Consider the following 10,490-nt stretch of genomic DNA (forward strand, 5'->3'; position numbering starts at 1 on the left):
TTCACCTCATTTGACACCCTCGGATAATTTGCTGAGAGTTGTGTTGAGCATGTGCGGTGAGCCACTGTTTACACAACAATAAGACAAAGTCTTTTGACCTCAGGGTGTAAGCAGCAGCAATACAGCACTACAGCACTACAGCACTGCAGCAATACAGGAATACAGCACTATAGCACTATAGCACTACAGCACTACAGCAATACAGCACTATAGCACTACAGCACTACATCACTACAGCAATACAGTACTACAGCACTACAGCACTACAGCAATACAACACTATAGCACTACAGCAATACAGCATTATAGCACTACAGCACTACATCACTACAGCACTACAGCAGCACTAGAGCAGCACTACAGCACCACAGCACTACAGCAGCACTACAGCACTACAGCACTACAGCAGCACTACAGCACCACAGCACTACAGCACTACAGCAGCACTACAGCACTACAGTACTACAGCACTACAGCAGCACTACAGCACTACAGCAGCACTACAGCACTACAGCACCACAGCACTACACCAGCACTACAGCAGCACTACAGCACTACAGCAGCACTACAGCACTACAGCACTACAGCAGCACTACAGCACTACAGCACTACAGCAGCACTACAGCAGCCTACAGCACTACAGCAGCACTACCGCAGTACAGTACTACAGCAGCACTACAGCACTACAGCACTACAGTACTACAGCACTACAGTACTACAGCGCTACAGCAATACAGCACTACAACACTACAGCAGAACTACAGCACTACAGCACTACAACACTACAGCAGAACGACAGCACTACAGCACTACAGCAGCACTACAGCACTACAACACTACAGCAGAACTACAGCACTACAGCACTACAGCAGCACTACAGCACTACAGCAGCACTACAGCACTACAGCACTACAGCAGCACTACAGCACTGCAGCAGCACTACAGCAATACAGCACTACAGCAGCACTACAGCACTACAGCACTACAGCATTACAGCATTACAGCAGCACTACAGCACTACAGCAGCACTACAGCAATACAGCACTACAGCATTACAGCACTACAGCAGCACTACAGCATTACAGCACTACAGCAGCACTACAGCACTACAGCAGCACTACAGCACTACAGCATTACAGCATTACAGCAGCACTACAGCACTACAGCATTACAGCACTACAGCAGCACTACAGCATTACAGCAGCACTACAGCAGCACTACAGCAGCACTACAGTAGTAAGCAGCAGCACTACAGCACAACAGCACTACAGCAGCACTACAGCACTACAGCACTACAACACTACAGCAGCACTACAGCACTACCTACAGCAGCACTACAGCACTACAGCACTACATCAGCACTACAGCACTACAGCATTACAGCACTACAGCAGCACTACAGCATTACAGCAGCACTACAGCAGCACTACAGTAGTAAGCAGCAGCACTACAGCACTACAGCAGCACTACAGCCCACAATAGATCATTACCTATTGGCATTACAGCTAACAGAGAGCTAATGTTTTGGTCTTATTAGCTGTCACTCAGTGTCTGATAGATTAACCTCTCCTATGAATGACACGTAATTCGTTAGGATCTTAATTTGATCAGTGTTGTCGCAGCAAAATAATCATGCAGCAACAGCATTTAAATGTTTAGACCATAATGTTGCTTGATGGTGTTTAGGCTATTTGCTGATAAGAGCAAGCCAGGATTTAATTTCTCAAACCTGCGAGTTAGACTATCCAAACAGGACAGGCACACCAACAACTATTGTTTCAATACACGCCCTGAGAGCACTGAGCACTTATCTGGCCCCAGCCCAGAAGGCTAACATGAAAGCACCAGCCCACAATCTGTGCACAGGCACCCGTGTGTGTGTGTGTGTGTGTGGGTGAGGGAGGGAGGGAGGGAGGGAGGGAGCGAGGGAGGGGGGAGGGAGGGAGAAGGGGACAGTGTGAGAAGTGGGAGGGGACCGTGGAGTTCCTCAGGGAGCTAGGAGTCTCTTAGCACTCTCCTGCAAAGCTCCTGAGTGGAATAGATGTGAGTAAAGTTAGCTAGCCGGCTACTGACACTGACAGAGTTCACAATATTGTCTGTTTTTTCGGGGGGGATTCCCATGAGAGACACTATGGAAGAAGAACAGTGCTTGTCACTCTCGTTTTGCTGGATCTGCAAAATCCTTAAAGCATAAAGGAGGAAAATAATAATAAGACTCATTTCAGAAGGGGTCAACTCAGAGCACCTTGGGTAAGTTTATGTTCTGTCATGTCAGTGTTGACTGATGTTAGCTGAATTCATGTGCAACTTTAGTTCGTTTTTACAACTCTTAAAGTCTTACAAATGATAAGCATATTAAAACATGTTTCATAATTTATAACAGATTAAAAATATATTTCTAAACATGTCTAATCAGTGATAAAGGCTTATTCACAAAAGTGTTACCCAAGTTAGTTACTGTAAACTTACTGTTAATCCTGTGTGCTAAGTGTCATCATGGTTTGTTTTATTGACGAAACACAGCTTCTAGAACGGTCTGGGCATGGCTTAGGGTGTGTTCCAATGTGGGAACATTTTGCATATCGTGCACTATTTCGGACTATTTCTATTCACTATAAGTCGTTTTCTGTAGTTTTTTCTGTATGCATTGCGTGGGAGATAAGTAATTGCTGTGAAATATGCATGGAATTGAGCTAAACTTGTTTGTGGAGGAAATGCCTGGTTTAAAAAAAAAAATCAATCTCAAATACTCTCTATATAAACTAGTTTTGTTCATAAGCTTGTAGCTTAGTTGTCCCTCCTTCTGTTTACCCTAGTTGACCCCTGTTTACTGACACAAAAACATATTTCCAAGAGTGGCATCATGTGGCCCCAGTAGGATAATTTGACTTCTGTCACTGAGATGTGTTGACCAGTATTTTACATGACAATAAATAAAAAAAAATTGTCATTTAGCAGAGACTCTTATCCAGAGCGACTTACAGTAGTGAATGCATCATAAAAAATAAAAATAATTGGTCATACTGGTCCCCCGTGGGAATTAAAACCACAATCCCTGGTGTTGCAAATGCCATGCTCTACCAACCTATGAAATCTGTAAAAGACACTGATGGTCTGAACTTTCAACTTTATTACCTATGACAGACGGATGGCCCATCAGATAACCTCCTGGAAGCCTACTCGTCCGTTTCCATGACGGAGACTTCCCTGTCTTCCCATTGGCCGTAAAGTTCTTTCCTCCATTCATATTGCTTCATTCCTGAAACAAATTAGCATCTAGGAGTTGATGAGTTCCTATTGATACATCACATTCCTTCAACCTGGAATAACCTGAGACAGCACTGTGATGTTACTGTAAAGTGTGCTTTACCAATAGATAGGTGTGTGTGTGTGTGTGTGTGTGTGTGTGTGTGTGTGTGTGTGTGTGTGTGTGTGTGTGTGTGTGTGTGTGTGTGTGTGTGTGTGTGTGTGTGTGTGTGTGCTATAAATGGCCTTGTCTTGTCCAGTACATCAGAATGAATGTACTGGGGTGGCAGGTAGCCTAGTGGTTAGAGCGTTAGACTAGTAACCAAAAGGTTGCAAGATTGAGGCCGGCATTCTAAAAAAGAATTTGTTCTTAACTGACTTGCCTAGTTAAATAAAGGTAAAAAAAAACAACTCAATAAAATGAAGACATTTGACCTGGCCATACAATACTGTCCATTCCCAGTCATTTAGGTAATTGGTCTGCCTGTGGCACTGGATGGTAGAGGTAACTAACGGCTGATGTCCAGAGTTACTGGGTGGTAGAGGTAACTGACGGCTGATGTCCAGAGTTACTGGGTGGTAGAGGTAACTAACGGCTGATGTCCAGAGTTACTGGGTGGTAGAGGTAACTAACGGCTGATGTCCAGAGTTACTGGGTGGTAGAGGTAACTAACGGCTGATGTCCAGAGTTACTGGGTGGTAGAGGTAACTAACGGCTGATGTCCAGAGTTACTGGGTGGTAGAGGTAACTAACGGCTGATGTCAAGAGTTACTGGGTGGTAGAAGTAACTGACGGCTGATGTCCAGAGTTACTGGGTGGTAGCGGTAACTGACGGCTGATGTCCAGAGTTACTGGGTGGTAGAGGTAACTAACGGCTGATGTCCAGAGTTACTGGGTGGTAGAGTTAACTAACGGCTGATGTCCAGAGTTACTGGGTGGTAGAGGTAACTAACGGCTGATGTCCAGAGTTACTGGGTGTGGGGAGAGGTAACTAACGGCTGATGTCCAGAGTTACTGGGTGTGGGGAGAGGTAACTAACGGCTGATGTCCAGAGTTACTGGGTGGTAGAGGTAATTAACGGCTGATGTCCAGAGTTACTGGGTGGTAGAGGTAACTAACGGCTGATGTCCAGAGTTACTGGGTGGTAGAGGTAACTGACGGCTGATGTCCAGAGTTACTGGGTGGTAGAGGTAACTGACGGCTGATGTCCAGAGTTACTGGGTGGTAGAGGTAACTGACGGCTGATGTCCAGAGTTACTGGGTGGTAGAGGTAACTGACGGCTGAAGTCCAGAGTCACTGGGTGGGGGGAGAGGTAACTAACGGCTGATGTCCAGAGTTACTGGGTGGTAGAGATAACTGACGGCTGATGTCCAGATTTACTGGGTGGTAGAGGTAACTGACGGCTGATGTCCAGAGTTACTGGGTGGTAGAGGTAACTAACGGCTGATGTCCAGAGTTACTGGGTGGAAGGGGTAACTAACGGCTGATGTCCAGAGTTACTGGGTGGTAGAGGTAACTAACGGCTGATGTCCAGAGTTACTGGGTGGTAGTGGTAACTGACGGCTGATGTCCAGAGTTACTGGGTGGTAGAGGTAACTGACGGCTGATGTCCAGAGTTACTGGGTGGCTGATGTCCAGAGTTACTGGGTGGTAGAGGTAACTGACCGCTGATGTCCAGATTTACTGAGTGGTAGAGGTAAGTGACGGCTGATGTCCAGATTTACTGGGTGGTAGAGGTAACTGACGGCTGATGTCCAGAGTTACTGGGTGGTAGAGGTAACTAACGGCTGATGTCCAGAGTTACTGGGTGGCTGATGTCCAGAGTTACTGGGTGGAAGGGGTAACTAACGGCTGATGTCCAGAGTTACTGGGTGGTAGAGGTAACTAACGGCTGATGTCCAGATTTACTGAGTGGTAGAGGTAAGTGACGGCTGATGTCCAGATTTACTGGGTGGTAGAGGTAACTGACGGCTGATGTCCAGAGTTACTGGGTGGTAGAGGTAACTGACGGCTGATGTCCAGAGTTACTGGGTGGCTGATGTCCAGAGTTACTGGGTGGTAGAGGTAACTAACGGCTGATGTCCAGATTTACTGGGTGGTAGAGGTAACTAACGGCTGATGTCCAGATTTACTGAGTGGTAGAGGTAAGTGACGGCTGATGTCCAGATTTACTGGGTGGTAGAGGTAACTGACGGCTGATGTCCAGAGTTACTGGGTGGCTGATGTCCAGAGTTACTGGGTGGAAGGGGTAACTAACGGCTGATGTCCAGAGTTACTGGGTGGTAGAGGTAACTGACGGCTGATGTCCAGAGTTACTGGGTGGTAGAGGTAACTGACGGCTGATGTCCAGAGTTACTGGGTGGTAGAGGTAACTAACGTCTGATGTCCAGAGTTACTGGGTGTGGGGAGAGGTAACTAACGGCTGATGTCCAGAGTTACTGGGTGGTAGAGGTAACTGACGGCTGATGTCCAGAGTTACTGGGTGGTAGAGGTAACTGACGGCTGATGTCCAGAGTTACTGGGTGGTAGAGGTAACTAACGGCTGATGTCCAGAGTTACTGGGTGGTAGAGGTAACTGACGGCTGATGTCCAGAGTTACTGGGTGGTAGAGGTAACTAACGGCTGATGTCCTGAGTTACTGGGTGATAGAGTTAACTAACGGCTGATGTCCAGAGTTACTGGGTGGTAAAGGTGACTGACGGCTGATGTCCATAGTTACTGGGTGGTAGAGGTAATTAACGGCTGATGTCCAGAGTTACTGGGTGGTAGAGGTAACTAACGGCTGATGTCCAGAGTTACTGGGTGATAGAGGTAACTAACGGCTGATGTCCTGAGTTACTGGGTGGTAGAGTTAACTAACGGCTGATGTCCAGAGTTACTGGGTGGTAAAGGTAACTTACGGCTGATGTCCAGAGTTACTGGGTGGTAGAGGTAACTAACGGCTGCTGTCCAGAGTTACTGGGTGGTAGAGTTAACTAACGGCTGATGTCCAGAGTTACTGGGTGGTAAAGGTAACTTACGGCTGATGTCCAGAGTTACTGGGTGGTAGAGGTAACTAACGGCTGATGTCCAGAGTTACTGGGTGGTAGAGGTAACTGACGGCTGATGTCCAGAGTTACTGGGTGGTAGAGGTAACTGACGGCTGATGTCCAGAGTTACTGGGTGGTAGAGATAACTAACGGCTGATGTCCAGAGTTACTGGGTGGTAGAGGTAACTGACGGCTGATGTCCAGAGTTACTGGGTGGTAGAGGTAACTAACGGCTGATGTCCAGAGTTACTGGGTGGTAGAGGTAACTAATGGCTGATGTCCAGAGTTACTGGGTGTGGGGAGAGTTATCTAACGGCTGATGTCCAGAGTTACTGGGTGTAGGGGTAATTCACTGGTCCAGACAGGGTGTTATCATGGCTCAGGGCAGTGGTCTATGGAATAACTTACCATCGTAGGTCTACTGCTGCTGAAATACTTTGTAACTCAACAAATAGGTTGGGATTGAACATTTGGCCACTTCCCCATTTGATCAAGTTGAGCCAATGTACTGAATCATGAAATACACTATGCTGTGAGATGTGCTTATTGTGTTCTAGAATAACCATAATCAACAACACTTCACATTAAGTTTTTTACTTGAGAAAAGATTTAGTAGTATAAGGAATTCATAACTGCCACAATGTATTTCCAAAGTAACCTGGTTGCCTGGCAGACACAGTACAAAGATTCAAAAGACGTACACACATAAATGCACAGTGGAATTTCCAAAGAAAAGTACATGTAGGTATTCATTTATTTCCTGCATGACTGTTGGTGGGAAGACATGTTGACTCATAGCTAGATTCTAACCACACATCTTGATCTGTTAAAAGCCTGGAGCCCTTTATAATAGAAGGCCTGATGATAATGATGATGATGATGATTGTAGAAGGGCGGCAGGTAGCCTAGTGGTTAGAGTGTTGGACTAGTAACCGAAAGAGTTGCAAGATCAAATCCCCGAGCTGACAAGGTAAAAATCTGTCATTCTGTCCCTGAACAAGGGAGGCCGTCATTGTAAATAAGAATTTGTTCTTAACTGACTTGCCTAGTTAAATTATAATAAAAGAAGGCCTGATGAAGATGATTGTAGAAGGCCTGATGATGATGATTGTGGGGAGAGATTCACGTCAACTCTACTATATAGATGGAGAATAAGGAACCCTCAAGGATTGGTAGATGAATGATCAAAAGTCCTTATTACACCAGTATTTTTAGTGTGAAAAGTTTGAATAGATCTCCCAAATCGTGCCTTGCACAGTCAATGTAGAGTTCTATTCAATCTGGATCACAAGCGTTACAGATTGCACGATTGCAGATTGCTGAACTTCCACAATACGGATTGAATAGAGCCCCAAGGCAATATAACATTTCACAGAAATAAATAGAAAGACAGAGAGAGAGAGAGAGGGGGATGAGAGACAGAGACACAGAGAGAGAGAGAGGGGAGGAGAGGTGAGAGACAGATACAAAGAGAGAGAGGGGGATGAGAGACAGAGAGAGAGATGGAGAGAGCGGGGAGGGATCAGAGACAGACAGAGAGAGAGAGAGAGAGAGAGAGAGATAGGGGGGATGAGAGACAGAGAAAGAGAGAGAGATCAATGAGCTGTTAAAAACCATCACTCAGAAACACTGCAAACTTTGCCCCAAATAAATACCTTTACAGGTACAATACCATGGAGGTGATGTTGAAATTTGATCTGTTCTGCGCAGCATGGCTGAGCGTGTACCTACAGGTCGTGACTGCGGGGGTTTGAATGAGGAGGAGGAAGACAGGCAGGAACACACAGGAACATGAACAGGAGAACATCCCACAGCTAACAGCAGACAGACCTCAGATCTTACCCACCAGCAGCACTGCCAGCCAGACAAACATTTCATTTTAACCCCTACATCTGAAAATTAAATGGTTTAGTGCCATGTCCACAGCCTGCGTCCCAAATGGCACCAATTCCCTACATAGTGCACTACTTTTGACCAGAGTGCACTGTATATAGGGAATAATTTGGGACTCAACCCATGTTCATGTAAAGGATAAGGTTCGTTTAGAATGATCTGAAGACTGTAAATTGATATGGCATCAAATTGAAAGAGATGACAGGACCTGTTTAAACACAGACAATATCATTACTGTGGTCCTTTGTAGCTCAGTTGGTAGAGCATAGCACTTGTAACACCAGTGTAGTGGGTTCAATTCCCAGGATCACCATCAGGTTAAATTGAATTAGATATTTTGTATTATTATTTCACCAGGAAAGTCAGTGAACGACAGCCTACTGCAGCCAACACTGGGCTGTTTGTGCACTGCCCTATGGGACTCCAAATCACTAGCCTGGATTTGAACCAGGGACTGCACAATAGATTGCACAAGGTGCAGTACCCTAGACTGCTGCGCCACTCGGGAGCCCCATGCATGCATGCATGACTGTCGCTTTGGATAAGAGTGTCTGCTAAATTACATATTATATTACGAGGTCACCAACACGGCCTAGTTAAGATAAACACACCTACAGTTAAAGTGGGAAGTTTACATACACTTAGTTTGGAGTCATCAAATCTCGTTTTTCAACCACTCCACAAATGTCTTGTTAACAAACTATAGTTTTGGCAAGTCGGATAGGACATCTACTTTGCGCATGACACAAGTAATTTTTCCAACATTTGTTTACAGACAGATTATTTCACTTATAATTCACTGTATCACAATTCCAGTGGGTCAGAAGTTTACATACACTAAGTTGACTGTGCCTTTAAACAGCTTGGAAAATTCCTGAAAATGATGTCATGGCTTTAGAAGCTTCTGATAGGCTAATTGACATCATTTGAGTCAATTGCAGGTGTACCTGTGGATGTATTTCAAGGCCTACCTTCAAACTCAGTGCCTCTTTGCTTGACATCATGGGAAAATCAAAATAAATCAGACCTCCACAAGTCTGGTTCATCCTTGGGAGCAATTTCCAAATGCTTGAAGGTACCACGTTCATCTGTACAAACAATAGTACGCAAGTATAAAAACCATGGGACCACGCAGCTGTCATACCGCTCAGAAAGGAGACGCGTTTTGTCTCCTAGAGATGAACGTACTTTGCTGCGAAAAGTGCAAATCAATCCCAGAACAACAGCAAAGGACCTTGTGAAGATGCTGAAGGAAACAGGTACAAAAGTACCTATATTTACAGTAAAACGAGTCCTATATGGACATAACCTGAAAGGCGGCTCAGCAAGGAAGAAGAGAAGCCACTGCTCCAAAACTGCCATAAAAAAGCAAGACTACGGTTTACAACTGCAGATGGGGACAAAGATTGTATTTTTGGGAGAAATGTCCTCTGGTCTGATGAAACAAAAATAGAACTGTTTGGCCATAATGACTATCGTTGTGTTTGGAGGAAAAAGGGGGATGGCAGCAAGCCGAAGAACACCATCCCAACCGTGAAGCACGGGGGTGGCAGCATCATGTTGTGGGGGTGCTTTGCTGCAGGAGGGACTGGTGCACTTCACAAAATAGATGGCATCATGAGAAGTGAAAATTATGTGGATGTATTGAAGCAACATCTCAAGACTTCAGTCAGGAAGTTAAGGCTTGGTCGCAAATGGGTCTTCCAAATGGACAATGACCCCAAGCATACTTCCAAAGTTGTGGCAAAATGGCTTAAGGACAACAAAGTCAAGCTATTGGAGTGGCCATCACAAAGCTTTGACCTCAAACCCATAGAAAATTTGTTGGCAGAACTGAAAAAGCGTGTGAGAGCAAGGAGGCCTACAAACCTGACTCACACCATCTCTGTCGGGAGGAATGGGCCAAAATTCACCCAACTTATTGCGGGAAGCTTGTGGAAGGCTACCCGAAACGTTTGACCCAAGTTAATCAATTTAAAGGCAATGCTACCAAATACTAATTGAGTGTATGTAAACTTCCGACTTGAACTGTACCTGACTCTGGCTGTCACCCCCCCCCTTTAGCAGTTGTTACGAGAGATGGCTGAGGAATCACTCATTTTATCACATTTGATTAGTCAAATCATCATTTATAATAATCTGTAAAGCCATGTGTTCCTGTATGAGCATGTTTGTCTAAGCTAGTAATGATTCTACGGACCAAAACGATCGATCACTTTCTACTAGTGATGACAAAGTGAAAGGTTAGTTATGTAAACAGTCATTTTGTTCATCGCCACAGTAAGAGATTGACAGGTATTTTATGTAAGTTTTCAAGGAG

The 10,490-nt window shown here is 45.2% G+C and overlaps 1 protein-coding gene across 1 annotated transcript in view; it reads left to right on the forward strand.

Annotated features, from left to right (window-relative positions):
* The first annotated feature begins 1,966 nt into the window (after nucleotides 1–1,966).
* The window catches only part of LOC106612258 (protocadherin Fat 2), a 65,147-nt gene continuing 56,623 nt past the window's right edge, over nucleotides 1,967–10,490 (forward strand). Inside the window, exon 1 of the mRNA XM_014213260.2 lies at nucleotides 1,967–2,250. The gene's annotated coding sequence lies outside the window, so the exon portion shown is untranslated. The remainder of the gene's footprint in view (nucleotides 2,251–10,490) is intronic.

The sequence above is a fragment of the Salmo salar genome, chromosome ssa09 (assembly GCF_905237065.1).
Source record: "Salmo salar chromosome ssa09, Ssal_v3.1, whole genome shotgun sequence".
Taxonomy (NCBI): Eukaryota; Metazoa; Chordata; class Actinopteri; order Salmoniformes; family Salmonidae; genus Salmo; species Salmo salar.